The sequence below is a fragment of the Ambystoma mexicanum genome, chromosome 1q (genome assembly GCF_040938575.1).
Source record: "Ambystoma mexicanum isolate Mex_15411 chromosome 1q, UKY_AmexF1_1, whole genome shotgun sequence".
Taxonomy (NCBI): domain Eukaryota; kingdom Metazoa; phylum Chordata; class Amphibia; order Caudata; family Ambystomatidae; genus Ambystoma; species Ambystoma mexicanum.
Window position 1 is genome coordinate 1,504,065,369 of NC_090922.1, and position 25,340 is coordinate 1,504,090,708.

Consider the following 25,340-nt stretch of genomic DNA (forward strand, 5'->3'; position numbering starts at 1 on the left):
AATACCTAAGTTGGAATAGTGATTACAAATTAGTGAGGAAAACATAAGCATTCTCACAGGAGCTAGCTACAACAGCACACCACACCTAATAATCAAATGGGAAATAAATGCAGAAGTGCAATGGAAAACATGGAATGGATCCCAATGGAAAGTAAGGATCAGGAGCAGGGAAAAACGAAATAACCAATGCAAACTTCCCCCTTCCCCTCCAAGGAAAAGACAGGAAGCTAATCTAAGAGGAAGGCTAAGGCATACGGGTTTACAGCAGCAAAGGACAAAGTTAAAGAAATATAGAACACAGACAAACTGGGCTGCATCTAAAAGGGGAAAGCACTGAGAAATGCTGCCTGCAAACAGAGGAAGACAAAAAGGGAATCAAGGGAGCAGAAATCAATTTAGCGCATGAATCCGAAATCCAGGGCGGAGGAACAAGAAAACAGGAACTAGGAACTAGGTACAAAAGCTAAGATCAAGGAAAAAGGGACTAGTCACAACAGGAAACACTGCAACGATGACCAGCGCTGGACTGAAGTAAGACTGAGGCTTTTAAAGCTGCTTAACGAGCACACGCCTCAGGTGTGCTGATTGCTGCACCTGCAGCCACAGGTGTTGCCTATCCTCCACCCAACCTTGTCCTGCAAGGGTGGAGGTGAAGCAGTGGGCCAGGCATTCTGGGAAGCATAGTCATTTGGTTAAAGAAGCATGCTGGCTGCCAAAAACCTGGAATGGATCCGGAAGGGAAGTAGCTTGGAAAATAGGGATTTAGCGCTCCCAATTCATCACAGCACTGTAGCATAAGGTTCGAAGGAAAAGTCCAGTAGGGAATAAACCCCAAATCATGCCCCCAAGTGGTGGGAACGGGAGCGAAGGGAGCGAGTCGTGACAGTATACCCCCTCCCACGGCCGTCTTTTGGTGCCCGCCACCCGCACGAGACATCTTCTTTCCATGATGGGAGTGCTTTTTCTTTGGAGGTGGCACTGATGGAAATGGTGGCCTGTGGGCAAAGGCAGATGGACTTCCATGATAGGAGCGCTTTGTCTTTGGAGGTGGCACTGATGGAAACGGTGGCTTCTGGTGAGGAAGAGACTCATGGTTCGAAGAACGGCATGAAGGACTTGCAGGACCTGAAGCAGAATTGGAAGGTCCAGGAAGCTCAGTCACTGGGAGTGGATACTTATAAGTCTTTGAGGAGGGAGGCAGGCTGGTGCAACATGCCTTAGACAATGGTAGAAGCCCTGTTAGCCTTTCTGCCGAGAGTGGACATGCGGGAGGTGAGGAAATTGCTGGCTTCAGGAAAGGTTTATGTTCAGCCATTAGAGAAGGTGGCAGCTGAGGTAGAGGTTCAGATTTTCTTCTGTCATCCATCTGGGAAAAGGCTTGTGGTTGAAAGTGACTAAGGTTTCACTGCACATGTTCTATGCCTTGGAGACCTGGAAGTCCAATGGGTTGTACAAGGCTGGTACTCCTGGTGACAGTCGTGTAGCCACTTTGTTGCACGTGGGATACAGCAGCAGGGACGTTTGGCATACTGATAGGAGTGATAGACGCAGTACTTGGTATTTCAGGCACACTCGCAGAAGGAGCAATAACAGACACATTTTGAACTGCAGCAGTCATTCCCTTCCTTTGGCTACTAGCACCCAACTGGTGCTTCTTGGCGGAATTCTGTTGCACAAGTCCTGTAGGTAATACGCCGGTCTGACCCACCCCCTGTGCACACCCAGGTGAGTGGTTCTGACTCATCACTTGGTCCAGCTTGATGACTCTGAAGCGGGAGCTGGCAAAAGTCTCAAACTCTGATGCTGCATATTTAGGAGGCTCTGATGCTAAAGTGAAGCAGTTGGGAGAATCGTCTTGTGGAAAAGGCAGGCATTCTGGTGCTCCTCCTGAAGCAAAAGAAAGGCAGGCCAGAGGAAACCTTGAGGCTGAAGGCATGCAAGCTGGAGCAATCTCGGTTGCTGGATACAAACATGTCCAGGTCTTTGGGACTGGCTCTTGAATAAATGGCAGACATGGCAGCGGTTCATTGGGTGAAGACACGTGTGCCAAAGATGACTGCAGGGCTGTGGGTTGGATCATAGAAGAGTCAATGGTTGTAGGAGGACAGACAGAAGTCTCAGAAGTTGACAGACACATTGGTGGCTCAGGAATGGAGGGCACCTTTAGGGCAGTAGACTCCTTGGCACCAGTAACCAAAGACTGAGCTGTACCCTTGCAGTCCTTTTCTTTAGTGGGTGACACAGAGTCTTTTTCTTTGTAGAAGTCAAATTCAACCAGTGGAATCACCATAGTAAAGTCTCTGTTAATCAGGATTTCGTCAATTGTCCATTCCTCTGTCTTAGCTTCTGAAAGAGGCAGATTAACAATCAACAGTTCAGGAATCGCCTGCCGGTTTTTTGGTTCTGTATACTGTGGAATGAGTCCATCAGAAGATGAAATCTGTACTGTTTCTGACTGTTCGGATTGATCAGAATTGGCAGAAGGAAGAGTGAACCCAGAGGTAATTTCGTTTTCCACATCAGCTTTAACATCTACTTCAGTCTCAGCAGCTGTTTCAAGAGCAGGGCCTAAGCCTACTGTAGTGACTGAATCTGTGTATGCCACCATTGTGGATTGTGTTTGGAAATCAGAAGCTTGTATGTGTGCTAGCTCAGAATTATGACAAACTGCTACACAGGAAATTTTAGGTAAAGGAGTGGCTTGTAAATCTTCAGCTAACTGCAATCCCTGACAAACAGCAGAACAATTGTTAGAAACTGTGCCCAGATTAAGCGCTGTGCTAGACGAAAGACCTTCACACCCAATAGATCTAACATATTGACAAATATCATGGTTTACCAAAGTCTCTGCACTCAGGGGCTGAACAGTGTTCACTTCATCAACAGATAAAGTCTGAGGTGTATTCAGTAAAGAGTGCAAGGTCTTATTCTCCTCTTGTAAAGAAATGAATTCTTGTCTTAACTCCTCAAGCTTAGCTCTTAGCATGCCCTGCATTAAATGTACATCCCTATCAGTAGGCACAGGGGAAGGCATGGTGGCATCAGGGCTGGATCCTGCACTAGCAATCTGGATGTGCACCGATTGTACATTGTCATCTACTGCTTGCAGGTTCTGTGATTTATACTTTCTCTTACCAACTTGGTCTGTGTTTCCCTTAAGCAAACTATTGACATTAGACCTCTTGGCATTAGGGACTACAGTATGTACCTGTGCAAAGGAGTATGCTTTAGACTGAGGATAGAAAACAGAAGTTATGCAAGGAACCCCTCCATTCTTTATGTTTGTACCATGAAACTGTTCAATCTGAGGTGAAGCACAACTGGAATCATGGGGTTCAACAACAGAGGTACTCCTGTATAATAAGTCTAACAGTGTGTTGTTTTCTGCGGCTAAGGCTTGCACTGACATAGAATCTGGATCTAAATAAAAGACAGAACTAGGATCAGGCAACGTAGGATGTGCCATCCTGTGGGAAAAATACTTTGCACGTAAATGCCCATTCGTGACAAGGAGTTCCTTTAAGTCAGGACTAGTGATTTGATTGTCACAGGTAAATGTAGGGGAAGCTTTCTGTACAAACTTGTTAGAGACCTTGCTTCCTTTCTTTCTTAAACTTGCCATATTCAATGGGAATTTTGGCCTGGTCATTCTGTCAGGATTAGTCAGGCGAGTACAAAGGCAGCGAATATGGCAAGGGAAATGTGCACTAAATCACACAGTGAATAGCTTCGAATTAAACTACGTGCACACAGGAACAACGACTCATGTATGCTAGAACCCAGGAGTGCAAATAGAGTGTGACAACAAAACCAATATATGAAAAGGGATGTGGGGTAAGCACCTGACCGCGAGGAAAGTCGGCAAGCGCCTTACCCCCAATTGCTGTTACAGGTACTGAACTAAACCCACGTGGAGGGCAAGCAATGACAGGATCTGTGAACTAACACTCTTGATGGTATTAAATAAGGGAACTAAAGAACAGTACTCACGAGGACGAGATAAACCTCTTGAATGTCAGCTAGCCCACGAATCCTGTTGATGAAACTGGGACCCAGAAAGGCTATAACAGCAATGGGAGGAAAACTAAATACCTAAGTTGGAATAGTGATTACAAATTAGTGAGGAAAACATAAGCATTCTCACAGGAGCTAGCTACAACAGCACACCACACCTAATAATCAAATGGGAAATAAATGCAGAAGTGCAATGGAAAACATGGAATGGATCCCAATGAAAAGTAAGGATCAGGAGCAGGGAAAAACGAAATAACCAATGCTAACTTCCCCCTACCCCTCCAAGGAAAAGACAGGAAGCTAATCTAAGAGGAAGGCTAAGGCATACGGGTTTACAGCAGCAAAGGACAAAGTCAAAGAAATATAGAACACAGACAAACTGGGCTGCATCTAAAAGGGGAAAGCACTGAGAAATGCTGCCTGCAAACAGAGGAAGACAAAAAGGGAATCAAGGGAGCAGAAATCAATTTAGCGCATGAATCCGAAATCCAGGGCGGAGGAACAAGAAAACAGGAACTAGGAACTAGGTACAAAAGCTAAGATCAAGGAAAAAGGGACTAGTCACAAGAGGAAACACTGCAACGATGACCAGCGCTGGACTGAAGTAAGACTGAGGCTTTTAAAGTTGCTTAACGAGCACACGCCTCAGGTGTGCTGATTGCTGCACCTGCAGCCACAGGTGTTGCCTATCCTCCACCCAACCTTGTCCTGCAAGGGTGGAGGTGAAGCAGTGGGCCAGGCATTCTGGGAAGCATAGTCATTTGGTTAAAGAAGCATGCTGGCTGCCAAAAACCTGGAATGGATCCGGAAGGGAAGTAGCTTGGAAAATAGGGATTTAGCGCTCCCAATTCATCACAGCACTGTAGCATAAGGTTCGGAGGAAAAGTCCAGTAGGGAATAAACCCCAAATCATACCCCCAAGTGGTGGGAACGGGAGCGAAGGGAGCGAGTCGTGACAGAACTGTGACTTCCTGTTCCGGCATGTAACAGTTCATAGGGAGTCTATCTTTAGGAACTGGCACTTCCTATTTCGGCATATAACAGTTTATTGAGAGTCCATCTTTAGGAACTGCGACTTCCTGTTCCGGCATATAACAGTTTATTGAGAGTCCATCTTTAGGAACTGTGACTCCTGTTTCGATTCATTGGGAGTGCATCTTTAGGAACTTTGACTCCAAGTTCCAGCATGCAGCTTAACTACCTGCATTGACTGATTCTTTCTGCCTGCTCCTTGCTCTACCTGCTTGAGGATAGGTACTGCTGGGCTCTCAAGCTGGCTGTTGGCCTCTGTGTTTAAGGCTGCAGAATGTGGGGCTCACTCCCCTTTGCTGGTCTTTCTGGTGTAGGTTGACTGCTGCTTAACCCTATGCCTGCATTCCTCAGCTTGGACCTGTTAGTGCCTGTTTCTTATGCTTTCATCAGAGCCTTTACTTGGCGATTTGCTTCAAGTATAAAGCTTATTGCATGCCTCCACACGTGTGCATGGATCATGCTCCCTGATGCAAGATACATCTACTGTCATTAAGTCTCCATCGCACAAGATCTACAATTGCCCATGAATGCCAAAATCCACCCAGGGACATCTGTGATGTCACCATTCTTTTGTCACCATTCCTAAATCAGCATACTTATGTCACCATCCTTACGTCACCATCCTTATGCCACCATCCTTACATCAACAACCTTACGTCAACATCTTTGTATCACCATCCTTATGTCGCCATCCTTATGACACCATCCTTACATCAGAATCCTTACATCCTCACCTCTCCATCCTTACGTCACCATCCTTATTTGACCATCCTTATGTCACCATCCTTACGTCACCTTACTTACATCAGCATCCTTGTCGGCGTGCTTATTTAAGCATCTTTGATGTCAGCAACCTTCAGTCAACATCCTTATAACAGCATTCTTACGTCACCATCCATACATCAGCATACTTACATCACCATCCTTATATCAGTATCCTCACGTCAGCATTCCTATCTCATCATCTTTGATGTCACCATCCTTACATCAACACATCAACATCCTTATATCTCCATCCTTCGTCACCATCCTTATTTCAGAATCCTTACATCACAATCCTTACCTCACCATCTTTACGTCACCATCCTTGCGTCACCATCCTTATGTGACCATCCTTACATCACCTTAATTACATCAGCATCCTTATGTCAGCATGCTTATCTAAGCATCTTTGACATCAGCATCCTTACATCACCATCCTTATGTCACCATTTTATATCAGCATACTTATGTCAGAGTTCTTATCTCAATATCTTTGACATCAGCATCCTTAAGTCTGCATCTTTGATGTCAGCATTCTTACGTCAGAATCCTTACGTCAGCATCCTTTCGTCATTATCCTTATGTCAGCATTCTTATGTCACCATCCCATACATCAGCATCCTTATGTCAGCATTCTTAACTCAGCATCTTTGATGTCAGAATCCTTACGTCGTCATCCGTATGTCAGCATTCTTACATCACCATCCATACATCAGCAACTTTATGTCAGCATTCGTATCTCAGCATCTTTGATGTCAGCATCCTTAATACAGCATCCTTATGTCAGCATTCGTACCTCACCGTCCATACATCAGCAACTTTATGTCAACATTCTTATCTCAGCATCTTTGATGTCAGAATTCTTACGTCATCATCCTTATGTCAGCATTCTTACGTCACCATCCATACATCAGCAAATGTATGTCAGTGTTCTTATCTCAGCATCTTTGATGTCAGCATCCTTAAGACAGCATCCTTATGTCAGCATTCTTACGTCACCATCCATACATCAGCAAATGTATGTCAGCCTTCTTATCTCAGCATCTTTGATGTCAGCATCCTTAAAACAGCATCCTTATGTCAGCATTCTTACATCACCATCCTAACATCAGCATCCTTATGTCAGTGTTCTTATCTCAGCATCTTTGATGTCAGAATCCTTATGTCATCATCCTTATGTCACCATCCTTCAGTCAACATCCTTGCATCAGCATCCAGATGGAAGAGACAACAACTTGGTGAGTCCTGGCACTTAGTTACAGGCAATGTTTGGACCCTTGCTGAGTCCCTTGTCCCACAACCAGCTCAGACCTTGTCTTGAGCCACGGTTAATCTACATAGACCCCTTTCCTCAGGAGCATCTAGCATATGCATTCCTTTACACGCTGATGAATACTGAATGACACCACCGACGACTCAGTGAGAATTCCCCATGTATGAATTCTGCCCACCTGCAGAGTCTAAAGTTCACATTATGGAGCACATACCTTATGCGGAATTGGTTAAACATATAATTTCCTAACAGTCTGTGACATCAACGATCTGTATCTTCAGGGGCCAACCACCCTTAGTGCACCTCCAGAGGCTCCCTACCGGGTGCCATGCTACTTGGTCTCACCTGTCATCAGTCTCTCGATTGGCCACCCATCCCTGAGCGCCTTCAGAGGCTTGCTACCAGGTACAATGCTACTTGCTCTCACCAGATATCTGTCTCCAGTTGCCACCTGTTAGGAAAGATTTCATAGTTGTATGTCATTTTCCCTCCATGTGTCAACCCCCAAACTTGTTGCTGCTATTTAGAAACCATTGACTGACTTTGCCAGAGAAGCACAGCCTTCAGCTGCACTCGTCTGGGGTTTCGCTCACTTTTTATGGGGAAACTGACATGCCCTTAAGACAGTCAGTATTGGGAGACTTTGTTTCCCTTAGTCCTTTTCTCATGTTGCAACTTTTGTGCAACATGTAACAAGTGTGCAAAGTATCTTACCATACAGCACACTTGGGTCTATAGTCATTTCCAAAGGCCCTAGATACTCTCGCTGGACTTTTTATGAACTGTGCAGATGTGTCATGGACAGGACTGGTGGCAGCTATGGTTGCGCAACATTTTTAACCCTTTCCTGCCATGTTAACCGCGTTAACCACGTTTGACACAAATAGGTGGCCTGTCTCCAAACTGGCCATGCCACAAGGTTCTTTGTCCTGTCCTTTGGCCATCTTGCCCCTTCACCTTTCCCAGGTCGAGTCGACCTGGGTCAGTCCTTATTTGGTCATGCACTTTCCCGCAAATCCCAATGCTTTCACGGGCTTCTCAATGCCTGGTGTGTGTGCCATCAGAAGTGGGCTGGGATGTCTGGTCCCAATACACATCCTGGGTGCCAGAGAGTCTGGAGTGTCCTGAATGCCTGAGACCACCGTGGTCTGTGATTGGTCCACGTATGGAGTGTGTGTTTGTTAGCAGATCTTCCATTGGGTCCTCTCCGTTTTGGCGCAAAGGGAACGTTGGATAAGAGAAGGCTGGAAACACCACTACCAGGCTGATCTACTGAGTTCTCACTGAACAAAGAATAGGATCCAAGTATCCTGCAACTACAAAGCTGAGTCGGGTACGGCTGGTGACCCGCTGGAAGGTTTGGCACCCTGAGCCTGCTGTCATCCCGTGGGACCCCTCTGCATCTGGTCGTCCTAGAAGGTCTGCGAAGATGCTTTGACCCATTGGAATAGTGGGACCAACTATTCTCGGCACCTTCACCAAAACCTGAAAGAAAGCTTTCTCGGAAGTGTCCCTGGGCCAACCAGTGGGCTGACCAGCTTACGCAGGACCTTTGCTCTGTCTGTGTCATCATTTCGAGGAGGCCCTCGAAACTTGGTATACTGCTAGCTCTGTGTCCATGGCACCCTCACACCGAATTCCGTACACTTGGCATTCCCAGGTCTGATGGCAGACGAGTGCGCCCGGACCGGAGTAAACGTGGTTACTGTGTTGCCCTGCTGCAGCAACAACCTTTGCAAGTTTGCTGCATTTGTGATCCTCTTGCCCCTGAAGCCTGCTGCAATGAAACTTGGGTGATTCATCCACCCGCAGCGGAGAAATCACCACTGTCCCGTTTGGGAATAATCGCTGGATCTCAGGAACTAAAAGGTGCCGAGACGTCCTTTTTGCCGCACTCGAACCTGCAAGCGAATTGGACTGACCTGCCGAAGTTTGGGTCTCCTTCCATCAGGGACCGGTGAGTAATCAATATCCCAACCGGTGGCTCCTAGCGCAAGAGCCCATTTTTACGCATGAGTGGCCCCTGGGGCCCCTCTCCTGTCCACTGCTATTGCGCAATAGCAACCCCATCCCGAACTCTCGAACTGCCTCTGCCCTCAAGTGGAGGTCCTTCTTGAATAGTGGGAACTTATTCTTCATTGCCTCATTCACCTTCCCGAGCTGCCAGAGACCCCTCAAGAGACCCTGTTTTTCCCATTGGAACAACCGCGTGCGTTTGCATTACATGTACTATTGAGCACAAGGCTCCCCTCTTCATAGGGCTTGGACTGCCTCTTAGTAAGGTGAATAACTGATATAGAACTAGGCCTAAAAGACCAACTGCACTGCCTGTTTCCTTCCCATCTAGGTTGTCAAAATATTTTGTGCAGTCACCCCTTTAGACCCCCCTGGTCTTGGATATATATTGTATTGAGTGTGATGTATTGGTTTACTTAGTGTTACTGTGATTCCTTGCTATGGCCTATGTTACAAAGGCCTTGTAATAAATGTGTCTATATTTTTAATATAACACCTGTCTGGAGAAATTTGTAAGTGTCCTTCTCTCTGTGCTCATTGAGGTCCCTCAGTCACCCTCACCCCTCCTGAGACTTAGGGCCTCATTACACGGTAGGCGGTAACCATGGCGCTATTGGCGCCATGGTTGCCGCCGGTATTTTACTGTGTCCGCTTTGGTGGAGGGTGGAAATACCGGCCTACTCCAAGGTGAGCGGGCCGGTAATTCCCCATTCACCAAAGCACTTCCCCATTCCCGTTTTTTCCCCAATAGGGCTCAATGGGAATGGGGAAGGAGGTAATTACGGTACTGCAAATTGCGGTACCGTAATTAGCACCAAGGTCCCTTTGCGGGCCCATTCCTTAACCGCTGGTAAAACCAACCATTGAGGTAGGGTCCGGCAAAGGGACCTCGTAGTAAGGCGGTAAGGGTTTACCGGTACCGGTGCCCTTACTGGTACCAGTAAACCCTTACCGCATATCGTGTAATGAGGCCCTTAGTCTTGACCGCCTGCCATAGCTACCCTGATTGGTCTGGCTTGTTCAGAGGTTACCCTGTTCCAAGAAACTAGGTTGGCCTTCTGAACTTCTGCCCCTCCTGGACAGAGTTCAGAAATCCTTCTTAACACCACCCATCTCAGAGCACCTCCTGAGGCTCACTACCGGTTAGCATGCTAATTGGTCGCACCACTCACCAGTTTCTCGAGGTTCCCATGTCTAGCGTGCCTCTTGAGGCTTCCTACCAGGTACCATGATACTTGGCCCACAGTCTCTCCATGGGGCCACCATCACTGAGTGCCTCTATAGAGACCCAAGCTACTCCTCACTGGTGATGCCAAACAAGGCCGAAACATGTTTGCTCAGAAGCACTTTAAGACAAGATAGCATCACCCGTGAGATGGATGGGGGTGCAGATTCATTACTCCAACACCAGTCAATAAGGACAACTCAATGGTTTGGCAAAGGGTGTCCATTTAATGACAAGTACAGAAAACTGGGAGTCATGGATATCAGCAGTGATTCAATCGTCTTTCTCGCTTCAAACTCCAACAAACTTCATACAAGTTGTAACATTTATACTCAAAAATCGTCATCACTGATGTGTAACACTCAAAAGTTAACATGCAATTCTATTGGTTAGGAAAAGGTAACTTTACTATAGGTACTACATCTGTATATGGTAACGGAGTAAGGAGATTGGGTAAACTCTGTCAGGTGGGCATCTAAGCCCTTCCTTCAAAAATGACTACTGCAGACGTCACTAAAAGTATGACATCCCATTGGTTCTACTAACTATAGGACCCTAGATTACTTGGTCCACTGTGATTGGGTTGGCACCAACCCCATGCATACTTTTCACTTTGCTTAGCAACACGCAGAATGGTCGGCCAGGTGCAGGGTGCCCCTCAACTCACCCGGCCTTCCTCCAATCAATTATCACTTTAGTGGCTATGTGTCAATTATTTTGCTGTGGTTGGCCTTGAGACTGCATCTTCTGTCTAGCTATTTTCTCCTGGCTCACAGCCATGCCTAGGTGTGGGGGTCTTGCTTCTGTTCGTTCGGCTGGTCATGTCATTCAGACACCGTGGATTTGCCTTTTCTTCAACAATTAGTGTATTTGATTTTATGTTCAACCACCACCTGCCTTCGCCTTCTTATCGTGCCCCTTCAAAGCAGTATATTCTGGTCCTTGCTTCAGTTAATTGTAGCTACTGCTCGTTCATTTTGATGGATAAGACCTTGGTTTCCTAGGCACGAGTTGCCTCTGCTGAGTTTCGTTTCTGCCGCTCAGCTCCTAATTTCGTTGAATGTGAAACCTTTCACAAATGGCCTTAGCAATGTTGGTTAAATCCATCTACTAAGCATAGCAAGCCGCATAATTCCTTTAGCTTTCTTGCGGTTCCAAGCATATGTACACGTGTAAACTGGTCAAATATCTATGCCATGCTTACAGCTTAAACTTCTTTAATTTGACATCGCCTTCACACTCTAAGTTCACGATATCCTTATTCATGGCGTATTGTCTCTTTATGTCATTCTCTGGTCGTCATTTCCTTTATAGGTGAGTCAGGTTTACGTTCTTGTGACGTCACCATTCGTCTTCCATTAAGACCTTTTTGGTTACTTCAGGGACTGTATTTAGACAATCTCTATTTCGTCTCATTTATTGATATGGCTTTCTCAAGGGGTACCTTACTGTTCATGGTTTCCTCAGTACTGGTACTTCAATGGGCATCGTTCTTCTGGTAGGTGCTGCACAGAGCCCCACTGCAGCTCTGTGCTGGTTTATTTCTCATCATACGTCACATATCTCGGTGTGAACGTTCCTGGTACTTCAAAATGGATGGTTGGAATGTGGGCTGTATTTGGGACCTCCTCTACACTCAACCACTCTCACTTCCTTCTTTGGCTCCTCTGTATTCATGTTTACTTCATTGTCTGGGTCCATTCTTTCTTCATCTTCTGGGTCTATACATGATGGTCTGAAGAAATGTCTCTTTGGGGTCCATATCTTTATTACTCCTTTTAAATTTCCTGCTGTTCTTACGTGTTTGTCCTTGTTCCATGTCATCAGTTGACATTGTCCATTTGGGCTGCAGTAAACCCATCTTCCCACGTAATTTCGATGCTTCCTGGGATAGAGAAACTTTGTTCCCTTTGTTCAGGTGCATAAATGCTAGATTTCACAAAGTCTCTTATTTTTTCATCAGACAGGTCTTTGGGCTTCCATCCTGGCTTGACATCAATCATGATCTTCATACCCATGGCCTTTTTCAGAGTTTTCTGGCACTGAGAGATTATTATCTTGATGACACAGAATCCGAGCAATATCATCACTAGCAGGGCTCCCAGGAACTTGAATGCATCTGCCATCCATTGTGGAACCCATGAGAATAGTGATCCAAACCAACTGTCATCATCAACTTTGTCAGTTTCATCAATCATCTGTTTCTGTAGTTTTGTCAGCATACCTATGGCTTCTGTTAGAGTTGATATGATATGATATGTTATTTATAACATGCTTAATACCCAGAGGTTTCTAAGCACGGGCCCAGGGATCGAACCTGTGTTGCTCCGTGTTGACTTGATTCCAAGGCGAGCACCTTGCCCCTGAGCTATCCTCCTGAGACTAAGTTCAATTTTCCGAAGACTAAGTTCAATTTTCCTCATCGTGAGAAGGTACAAATGTGCAACATGATTCTCCAACTTTTATGCAAACTCCTCCATCCATGGCTATGATCATGTCAAGCACATATCTATTCTGGAGAGTCATCAGTCGGACTGCTCTTAACTCTTCCTTAATCACGTTGAATCCTTTAATGGTTGTGTTGATGGTCTGAACTAACTCCCATCTGGTTATCTGCAACCATTTAGTATTTCTTTCAACTTGAAATCTTGGCATGAAAATTGTTGTGAATACTGATGAGGTGAGGCGAAACAGCCTGTGTTCATATGGGATTGCATGAAAGGCTTCTTCTAATTCGGCACAGAAGTAATTCTCCCTTTTCATTCGGATCAACAGCTCCACAGATATCCTTTTCCTCAGGTGTGCATCTGCTTTTGGGAAGCTGTCAATAGTCAGGTCACTTTTCGGGATCACCAACGCTGGAACATGGACATTCACTATTGTGCATGTGCCTCCCCAGTTTCTTGGCAGTCTGATGTATGCTTTGGATCCACATGTCTTTTTCCTTCTGTCAGAAATGTCTGCATCCACTCTGGCTTGGGTTCAGTGTATGGCTGCACTGTGGAACTTATACTTGTCCCTTTCACTGGAACATATATGCTCAGCAATGTTGTCTCCGTGGGTTCATTCTTCAGCTCCTCTAGTCTTTTGCTTTCTCTGGCTATGAATGTCCATACTGTGTCTGCTATCAGTTGTGCTTGTGCAGAGATTTTCTCCAAGTTTGCTCTTGTCTTTCTTGGTGTTGGCCCAAGAGTTTCTGATACAGCTGTTTCTGTTGTCTTTCTTTCCAACTATTCTTGTCTTTCAAAGACGTCCACTTCCTTCATTTGGCTCGTTACTTTAGTTGTAGTGAGATTTCCCATAGTATGCAGTCTTTTCTTCTCCGATGCTTGGGATTGTAGTTCTGCAGTCATTGACACTAGGCCTGGTGTATGTGCATTCAATGTTTGTATGTGTGTGGTTGTCAGTAACCTTTTTTCATTCATATTCTGTCGACCTTGTCTCCATCTTTTCGATGTGCTTGTTACCACACGTGTGTGTGTGTCATTGCTTATCACATCCATCTCAAGTTCATTCACTCCTTTATCAGATCTCCTAGGGACTGGAATTACTATAAAGGGCCTGGATGCTTTTGTGGGTGTCATACGTACATCATTAGGTGGATGTACTGGGATTGGAATGCTTCGTACACCAATAAAAAATGCAGTTCTGGTCGTTTATGACAGTAAAATGATGATGAATATAATACACAAATACATTATGCCCCTGTAGGTAAGGCGGCAGCATTTACATCCAAGGAACTGTGACCATCTCTCCTCCTGCGGGAGAACCAGAGTACACTGTTCTGGACCCCCATCTCGATCATCTGTAAAATGTGTTAACATTTAATACAAATTCTAAACAATAATGTCTCTGGATCCTGTTTGTTCTACTCGTGAGCTGTAGAACTTAAGCAATCATCTCTCCTTGTCAGACCACTGAATTCTCTTTACTGTGCATGTTCAAAATATATCAGCTCCCAGTCTACGCCTCTCATCTGCTTCATTCCTGAAGACATGCTGTGTCCTTTATATTACAAGAATAAAAGAAAAATAAAACAAATTAAATCTTTGACACTGCTCTCTTGATCTGTCCCTCGGCAGAAATTTTAAAATCTTCTCAAGTAGATCTGCTGATGGTTAGAAAGTATGATTTGCATCACAATCCCATGCAGGAGCATGCCCATCTGTGCAGAATTTGCTGGGTCTCTGATGTATGTGAGGACATCAACATTAATCAGTCTCCCCACAAGCTCTGGAAAATCTTCAATTAGGTGGCAAAACACATTGCTTGCCAACCTGCTGTCTTCTGGTAACAGGGACATTTGCCCTGTCTTTGCTGGAATGTGGTACTGTTTGCTTTTCACTTCACTGTGAACAGGGTCTGCAATTTCCGTTTGCGTGGAGTGCTATTTATGATGTTGCTCAGACGTTCTGTATTTGCTGGATCTCGAAGAAAAGTTAGGACATCTGTCGTTCTCCTGACAAGTTCTGGACACTCTTCGATTAGGCGACAGAACAATACGTTGGTGAGCTCATTCGCTTCCTTCTCCGCTTGGGACATTTGGTTTTTCCTCGCTGTACTCAGGGAGTAGGAGGAACTGCTCAGCGATCACAGTGAGCAATCTCCTTATAGTCTTTTCATTTTCAGGATCTTGAAGAAAGTCGATGACACTGGTGAGCCTCCCCACCACTGACGGGTACGATCTTAGCACTAGATCGAAGTATGTCACCACGTCTTTGGTGAGGTTGCTACTGAGGGACACCATAAGTGATTCCGAACAAGGTTATAGAGCGGAAAGAGTCAGGGTACTGGTTTTTCTTCCAGATTATGTGTCCTTGATCAAAACTTTGCATGTTCTCTTTTCCTTATTAAGGCTTCAGTGTGCTTCAGTCCAAAGTTCAAATTTGGCAGGCTATGTTGTGGTTTATAAATACAATTTTCTTCTTCACCCTGCAACTAGGATGCACAGAGTGTCTGTTTTATGCCCTTATCCTCTTGCTCAGAGGAATGTCCAAAATTAAACCACAACTTTTGCACAAAAACACTTTGCTGCTGCTCATGCGTCCTTCTTCCTTGTCATAGATCTCATCTGCATGTGCTGTGGTTCTTCCCCGTCGTCTGTAGTCTCTCCGTGCTGTGGTGCAGGCAGAGGGCCTTCTCCGATGTATGGCTTGATGTTGCCCAAAAAGATCCAAGCTCTTCTGCCTTGTAGTTTTACTGCAAAGGGAGTGCAGTCTTCCACTGTAAAGGGGCCGTTAAACCTTGGCTTGTCCCACCTTTTCCTTGTATGGTTTTTACCAACACGGTATCTCCAGGAAAAATGGATGGCACACACAGTCCTTGAGCTGTGCCTGAAGTAGTGTCTCCTTCTGTGTTCCGTGATGCCCTGCATCCTTATTGTCGTCATTGCAGCTGGCATGAAATTACAGTAAGACAAGATGTCATGCAATTCAAGTAATTTTGCATTTCAGACCCTAAGATTTCTCCTGTTGACTGGGCATCACATCTAGCTCTGTTTCAGGGGGGTCAGTGGAGTGTGAATTCTTCTTCCTGTGGCTATTTTGTCCAGCATAAGATGATGGTCGGAACCGGGATGATTCCAGAGTGCATACAAAGCCAAAGAAAGGCAGTGCAACCATCCCTTTCTTAGAGTAAGTTTCAACTTGGCTATCCTTTCCTTTAAAAAGCCATTGAGCTTCTCACAGATTCTGTTACCTTGGCGATGATACGCCGACAAGAACTTGTGCTTTATACCAAGCAACAAGCTGATCTGCTCGAAAACTTCATTTACAAAGTGGGTCCCGTTATCTGATCTCATGACTTCGCATACCCCCAACCTGGGAAATACCTCCCTCACTAGGAATTTGCCGGCACAGGTAGAGTCTGGGTGTGTACAGGGACCTGCTTCTATCCATCTAGAGAATGGACAAACCACAACAATTAAATACCTGTACCCGTTACATACTTGAATCATATCGACATAATCGACATACAAGTGTTGAAAAGGTCTGTTAGGCCTTGGGATGACTCCTCTAATTACCTTCAATGTGTGCCCAGCTGCGTACTGTTGCCAAATTATACAGTTCACCAGAAAAAGTGCAACATGTTCCGGTAAGTTCAGTATGAACCAGTCTTCCGCGAGCATTGCCGCTAGGTTATCTTTTGTCATGTGTGCTGGGTAGCGTAAATGCTCCAGCATTTTAACAGGGCTATAGGCATTACTGATTTACCAGTGCTGTCTTGTCACCACAAGCTGTCAGACGGGTTTAAACAACCCCCTCGCCACTTCCATAAATTATTTTCCTCCTGTGGTGCTTCCCCTTGGAGTTCCATCAACTGTGCCTGTCCCATATAGTTGTAAATTTCAGGTGTACTTCATGCAACACTCATTCTCTCATTATTTTTAATAATTTCCATATCCACGATCGTCTCATTCTTGGATGCCATACGCTTGGCTTCTGTGTCTGCTGCTTGATTTCCATGTGAGATAAAGTCTGTCCCATTCGTGTGGGCGGCACATTTCATGACCGCTATATCCACTGGGAGCTGTAGTGCCTTGATCAGCCTGTCCAATAAGGCTGCGTACTGCACTGGCGTGCCGTCTGCTCGGAGGTAGCCCCTCCTTTTCCAGCATGCTAAGCCTTTGTGCACTGTAGACGTCACATAGGTGGCGTCACTGTATACCGTTACTTCCTGGTCTGCGTGCCCCTCCCGAGACTCCTTTCTGGGTACCATGCTACTCAGTGTTGTAGAGGAGGTCCCAGATATGGCCTGCACTCCAGCCACCCATTTTGAAATACCAGGAACATACTCGTCGAGATATGTGACGTATGATGAGCAAATAAACCAACATAGAGCAGCACTAGGGCTCTGCCCAGTGCCCATCGGAAGAGCAATACCTGTTGAAGTGCCAATAACCAGACAGCCATGGACAGCACCGTACCCATTGAGACAACCGTACCAACAGCTGACACGACATGGAGACTAGTTTCAAACTGTCCCGGAAGAGACCCAAAGGGCCTTAATCGAAGGTGAATGATGACAACACAAGGGCCCGGACAGACGTACAGATGAACAAACAACAACCAAAAGATGACACCCTAAGACGAAACACCATGGATAAAGATATCACAGACATAGAAGAAGAGACGTTGTCGAAATATAAAGAAACATAACTGTAAAGCAGGATTAAAGTATGCAACCAGCTAACGCCTGTACATAGACTTGTAACACAAGATGCTAAGAAAACAGTGTGGCTTGCTATGCTTAGTAGATGAATAGAGCGGCAAGCGCCAACTATATATCTACCTCAAAGAAGCACATTATACAAGTGTGAATCCATTTTACAAAAGCAGAATTAAGCCCAGGATGGTGGCGGTCAAACAGGCCAGGATTCATATACTAGCACAAAGCCAGACGAAAGAGCGGATTCAAAACTTAGCAAGAAGCAGCTCATGCCTGGGAATTCGAGGTCAACCTAAGGAAGGGAGCAGTATCAAGCTCGACGTCGGAAGCGGCTCCCCCGACTCCTCACCGTTGTCGGCAGGGCTTGTGGTGGTCTTGCGTCTTCGACGATAGTTTTTGTTGCCATGCAGATATGGTCTACCCCGGGAGCTCGCCACCGGGAACACTTCTTAATAACTACCCCGGTGGTGAGGCTACCGGAATAGGCAAAAAGGAGAAAAAGCCAGAAAGGCACAAAAAACCCCAGGGAGTATTCGCCGTGGATGGAAGGAGAGATCCAGTAGATGTCTGCAGTAGAATGACTCTGAAGACTGACGGCAATCCGAAGAATGGGACGAAGGAGGATCCAACGAGAGACCGTATCACAGGGTGAATAGAAAAACAATCCAGGAAACACGAGAGAGAAAGGGGAAGTAACGGGAAGAGGCAAGGGGAGAAAAGAGGAAAAGAGCGCTGGGCGAAGGGAGAAGAGAAGGGAAACAAAAGGCACCGAGGGCGCGGAAGATGCAGAGCAGGGAAGACAAGAGGGGAAAAGGACAGAAAGGGCTCAGCAGAGCCAAGAGGAAATGATACGGCAGTGTAAAACCCAAAGCACAGAGTGAGGGGGTGGAAACGCGCCCAGTGCCGGTCCCGACTAGAGATAACTCGGACTGGCGATGGCCATGTTGGAAAAGAACTAGACTGCAGGGCACGTTCAAGAGAAAATGTGATGGATCAACAATGGCGTCTCAGGCGAAATCTATTCCATAATCGCCAAGACTGGTGGGTCGTGACAGTATGCCCCCCTCTATCACCTGAAACACCAGGTTTGCCAGGATGAGTGCGATGAAACTTCCGGACCAGACATGGAGCATGAACATTAGAGCTGGGTTCCCAGGAATCTTCAGAGGTAGGGTACCCCTTCCAATGTACCATGGATATTCCACCCGGCCTTTGCGAAATCAATAGTCTCGGATCTGAGAAACCTCCTATTCATCTGGATGGTTCTTCTGATCGGAGGACTTGACAGGCACAGGTCTAGGGGCTGTGCTGGAATTGGCCTGACGAAGTAATGATGAGTGGAAGACAGGATGAATCCGACTGAGGCTCGGAGGCAACTTCAGGCGAAAGGCCACTGGGTTGATGCATGCAGAGATCTTATAAGGACCTATGTATCTGGGAGAGAGTTTGGATGGATGTACCCATCTAGGTAAGTACTTGGTGGAGAGCCAAACCCTGTCTCCTTCTGCCAGAGGTGGCCCAAACAAACGTTTACGGTCAGCCGGCTTCTTGACGGAATGTTGGGTGTCCTTGAGATTCCTCAGAGCCAGATGGTGCGCTTCCGAGATGGTGGTCAGAAGTCTCTCAAGGCACGGTATGTTCGAAGGAGTGGAATGAAAAGGCAGTAAGCTGCGAGGGTGTAGTCCATAGGTACAAAAAAGGACTCAACTTAGGTACAAAAAAAAGGGCACAACTTAGTGGCTGAGTGGACAGAGTTATTATACGAGAATTCCGCCGTGGGCAGAGGGGTTACCCAATTGTCCTGTTGCGAGTTGACGTAGCATCAGAGGTATTGTTCGAGGGTGCTGTTAAGCCGTTCAGTCTGACCATTCGTTTGAGGGTGGAAACCAGAGGATAGAACTCTTTCAATCCCCAATCTGGCACACAGGGCGGTCCAAAATCGGGACGTAAATTGACTCCCTCGATCCGAAACCACCTTGTTGGGTAGTCCGTGTAGCCGATAAATGTCCCATACAAAAATTATGGCCGTTTCAGAAGTGGATGGAAGACTTGCAACGAGGAAAAATGGGCTAATTTGGTAAAATAGTCAACTGTGACCATTATGCACGTGCAACCCTCGGAGATGGGTAGTTCTACAATAAAATCATTGGAAACATGACTCCATGGTCTGGAGGGGGTTGCAGCTTGTTCTAGTAGTGTGATAGGTCATTGGGTTCGGTATTTGCTTCTGGCGCAGATAGTACAAGAGTCCACATATTCTCTGATGTCAGCGGACATAGAGGGCCAATAAAAGGAATGAGAAATCAGTTCTGTGGTGCCCTTTACACCTCTGTGACCTGCCGAGATGTGCTCATGACACCAAGAAAGGACTTTGGAGCGAAGAGTGTGAGTGGGAAGAAAGAGTCTCTTTTTGATAAATATTAATCCCTTTCTTTTTTCTGTTTCGGAGAGTATGTGCTTAGGAATGGTGTCATGGAAGGCTATAGTGGCCTCTTCCACTTCATTGAGAAAGGAAGATACATGTAGGATGATTCGTTTCCTGGGAAATAACAGATCTGGAAGAAGGTCCGATGTAGATGCAGGAGTATCCCTCCGTGAAAGAGCATCTGCCAACAGATTCTGAGTACCCGGAAGGTAGGTGATTTCAAAATCATATTGGGAAAAAAAATGTGCCCATTTGGCCTGTCTAGAATTAACACAGCCCATTCGCTGCAAAGTCTTAAGGTTCTTATGATCTGTGCGTATCACAAAATGGTAGGGGTTGCCCTGGAGAAGATGTCTCCATTCCTCACAGGCCCGCTTCATGGTCAGGAGTTCCCTCTCAATGACTGAGCAGTTACATTCGCTATGAGTGAGAGTCTTAGATAAGTAACTTATGGGATGTTCCTTGCCTTCGAATTCTTGTAACAACACGGTCCGAATAGCTCTGGCAGAGGCATCGGATTCGATGATAAACTTCTTTGTTGGATCAGTTTGACGGAGAATGGGGGCCGTTGTGAACATCTCCTTAAGACGTAATAAAGCCTTATTAGCCTCATCGGACCAATAGAACGGACCACTGGATTTCTTCAGCAGTCCCGTAAATGGTAACATGACTTCAGAAAAGTGGGTATAAACTTTCGATAAAAGTTACCAAACCCAAAAAATCTCTGAATGTCCTTCACTGAAGTAGGGTTTGGCCAGTTTATGACAGCCTCCAGTTTGCATGGGTCTATCATAATGCCTTCACTTGAAAGGATGAATCCCAGGTAGGGAACAGTAGAGACAGCAAATGAGCATTTTTCGGATTTCAGCAACAATTTGTTATTCTGCAGGCGTGTGAGTGCAGCTCGGAGGTGGTTCGAATGTTTCTTATTGGAGGCTGAGAAAACTAGGATATCGTCTAGATAGATGATAACTGAATGGAATAACAGGTCGGAAAACAGGCGATCCATAAAGCGCTGAAAGATAGAGGGAGCGTTGACCAACCCAAACGGCATAACTCGGTACTCAAAATGGCCGAAAGGAGTACGGAAAGCCGTTTTCCATTTGTCTCCCTCTTTTATTCTAAGCAGGTGGTAGGCACTCCTTAAGTCGAGTTTTGAAAAAACAGCAGCCCCATGCACGGCTTCCAGGATGTCAGCGATGAGGGGCATGGGGTTGCGATCCCTGATGGTTACCTTGTTGAGTCCTCGGTAGTTGATACATGGTCTTAACTCGTGGGAGTCCCGTTTAGGAACAAAGAATAGCGAGGCCCCAGCTGGAGATCGAGAAGGCCGAATAAAACCATTCTCCAGGTGAATGCCCAAATAACTTCGAAGGGCATCTTTCTCCACTACGGACAAAGAGAACATTCTGCTGAAAGGAACCAAAGCATTGGGGAATAGGTCGATGGGACAGTCTTCTGGACGATCAGGAGGTAATTCCAAGATCTTGTGGTCAACAAAAACCGAATGGAACTCCTTCATCTCTGGGGGTGAGCAATGTATGGTGAGGGAGGAGAGACCAGCCATAGTAGTGACCTTTTGATGTCTTGGCTCGGGCAGACAATGCTGTTTGCTGCATGACGACCAGAAATCCAGAACATTGTTGGACCAATCGATAGAAGGGTTGTGCTTTCGTAGCCACGAAATACCCAGGATAATAGGAAAATGAGCCGCTCTGATGATGTCAAAAACAAGTTCTTCAGAATGTTGCATGATGTCAACTTGCAAAGAAGTAGTGGTATGAGTAATTGGCCCAGAACTAAGAGGAGTTCCGTCCACACCTTCCACCTTTTGATCTTCCCTTATCTCCAGTCACTGAATACCAATCTTTTCAGCCCATTTGGTATCCATGAAATTGCCAGCAGCACCACAGTCAATCACGGCTAACGAGTCGATGCGTTTGTCCTTCAGCTGAATCTGTAAGGCTACAACCATGAGGCGCGTGTCTTCTCTTTCTTCAGGTCTGGTTACGGTTGCTGAGACATAGGGACTCTTCAACAAACCTCGGATACCCGTCCCTTCTAGGTCCGAGGCCGTTCATTTCCTGACCGTCTCGGGGGTACATCTGGGCAGTCCCTCAAAAGGTGAGTGGAAGAACCACAGTAGAGACAGAGACCTCCATCTCTTCTTCTTTTTCGCTCCTCCAGTGTGAGTGGTGCTCTTGTAGTACCGATTTGCATCAAGTCATCTTTGGGAGGCTTAGGACTGGAGGGGGTAGGAGTCACAGTGGGAGCTGAAAAAGAAAAGGAGGCCTTCCCTTTCTTTCTCTCTGACCGTCTTTCCCCCATGCGGAAATCAATCTGTAGGGCTGCTGAAAATCAATCCGAAAGAGTGGAAGGACAAGGAATGCGGGCCAGTTCGTCTTTCAGATCTTCTCGCAGCCCGGGTCGGAAGATGGCGATCTGGGCATGTTAGGCCAGTCCGCCTCTGTAGCCAAACGTTTAAACTGGGTGAAGTATGAGAGCAGGTTCGACGTCCCCTGTTGAACATCCAAAAGGTCTTCACAAGCGCTATAACTGATCTCAGGGCGTTCAAATGTCTGTTTCATCAAGGTAAGAAAGGCGTTATAATCCTGCAATACAGGGTCATTCCGGGTAACCAAGGGTGTAGCTCATGCTAAAGCATTGCCGGATAGATTTGAAATCAAAAACCCGACCCGGGCATGGCCAGTAGAGTAGGTATGAGGACGAAAGGTGAAATGAACGGAACATGCATCCAGGAATTCCTTCAATCTCTTGGGTGCTCCATCATATTTGCCCACAGGAAGGGGCATATGTGGTAATTCGGGTGGGGGAATCCCTGTTCCGATTGCCTGCTGACGGAAGTTGTTAAATTCGGTTTTGAGATTCTGCACTTCCAAAGTCAGGGTCTGTACAGCTGCCACATCCTGTAATTGTTCCAAAGAGGCCATGCTGAGGATAGGAGTCTCTTGGCGTTTCAAACTATCAAGCTCGACGTCGGAAAGCGCCTCCCCCAACTCCTCACCTGTGTCGGCGGGGCTTGTGGTGGTCTTGCGTCTTCGACTATAGTTTTTTTTGTCATGCAGATACGGTCTACACCGGGAGCTCGCCACCGCGAACACTTCTTAATAAGTACCCCACTGGCGAGGCTGCCGGAATAGGCAAAAAGGGGAAAAAGCCGGAACGGCACAAAAAACCCCAGGGAGTCTTCGCCGTGGATGGAAGGAGAGATCCAGTAGATGTCTACAGTAGAATGACTCCGAAGACTGACAGCAATCCGAAGAATGGGACGAAGGAGGATCCAATGAGAGACCGTATCACAAGGTGAGTAGAAAAACAATCCAGGAAACACGAGAGAGAAAGGGGAAGTAACGGGAAGAGGCAAGGGGTGAAAAGAGGAAAAGAGCACCGGGCGAAGGGAGAAGAGAAGGGAAACAGAAGGCACTGAGGGCGCGGAAGATGCGGAGCAGGGAAGACAAGAGGGGAAAAGGACAGAAAGGGCTCAGCAGAGCCAAGAGGAAATGATACGGCAGCGTAAAACCCAAAGCACAGAGTGAGGGGTTTGAAACGCGCCGAGCGCTGGTCCTGACTGGAGATAACTCGGACCAACAATGGATCAACAATGGCGTATCAGGCCAAATCTATTCCATAATCGCCATAATCGCCAAGACTGGTGAGTCGTGACAAGGGGAGAGGCAACTTCGAAGAATCGAAACTTCAGAGCATAGCAGCATGCCCGTGAAGGTTGAGATAAGGAGGCCCAGGCAAGTGACGAGGCCAAAGGGAGAATCAAATACGCAAATAGATGGAAAATGAAGCAGCTTCACGGTGTACTGACATGTGACCAGCCAAGCGCAAAGAGGTACCAATGTCTGATGTTACCCAAAACCAGAGGATGCCATAACTTTTCCCGATAAGAAGCTACAGTTTCGAGGCCTTCCTCAGCCAACTAATTGACACAGAGCCCTAAATTACTGATTGATAGAAGGGAGGCAGGGTGTATCTTGGGGCATGCCACATCTGGGTAACCATTCTGCATGCTGCTAATTAAAGTGGAAATGTATGCCTAGAGGTGTAACCGACCCAATCACAATGGAAAAAAATAATCTAGGGTCATATAGCTAGTAGAACCAATGAGACATTGTACTAGTAGCGTCGTCTGGCATGAGTGATGTCTTGGGATGGGCGTAGACGCCCACCCGATAAGAGTTATCCAATCCTCACACCCCGATACCATATACAGATATAGTACCTATACTTAAGTTACCTTTTCCAACCAATAGACTTGCATGACAAACTTTTGAGTGTTACACGTCAATGATGAAGAATTTTGCCTATAAGAATTGCTGTTTGAATGAAGATTTTGGAAGTTGAAGCGAGACGGGCGATCGCATCACTGATGATTTCCTATTGTTTCCCCGTTTTTTGCACTTGTCATTAAACAGACTTCCCTCTGCCAAACCATTTGAGTTGTCCTTATTGATTGGTGTTGGAGTAACAGAATCCCGCAACCCATCCACCTCAAGGTGCAGCTATCTCGTCTTAAAAGTACTCGAGGGTGAGCTCTGATCCCATGGGCCCATTAGAGGTCGCTCCGCCCTCTTGTAAACTTGGTAGCAGAGAGGATGGTTGTAACCATTCATTATTAACTATTCATTAAAATAAGACACCTATTGACCGACAACACAAAGTAACTCTAGGTCTTCGGTAATATCATGAGTCCTTTGCCATTTGGCCGAGTAGACTGTGAAGCTTCCCGTGGACAATGATAGTTTAAATCTATCCAAAATCTGGAGTGTGTCTGAAGGGACCCGTTTTATAAACATAAACCCTTCCATTCCTACGGGCAGCGGAACAGACAAAAGACTAAAGGAGGCGGTAACAGTGGCGGTGATCCCGAGGATCCAGCGAGGAACCATGTGAGCGGTGAGTGAAACAAAAATTGAATGCTTTGGCAAATGTCATAGGCATTAGAACAAGTAAGGGGAAAGGTAACGGAGGGAGGTAGAGAAAACAAAATAGTCAGAAGTAGAGAAGACTGTATATATATATATATATATATATAAGGGGATAATGACTCGAGAATAATTGAATAAATAGTGAATACTGGGGTAGACACCCGAGAAGATAGTGAATTCCGGGGTAGACACTGAGAAGAGAGTGAATACCGGGGTAGACACCCGAGAAGACAGTGAATACCGTCGTAGACACCTGAGAAGAGAGAGAATACCTGGGTAGACACCCGAGAAAGGAGGGAATACCAAGGTGGACACCTGAGAAGTTAGAGAATATCAGTGCGGACACCTGAGGAGAGAGAGGATACGCCTTATTCCTGCACTTTCATATAGCGGTCAGAAGAAACGTGAACTCAGAGCCCACATAATAGGGGACGAATAGGCTACTGCCACGTTTAAAGACGTCATAAA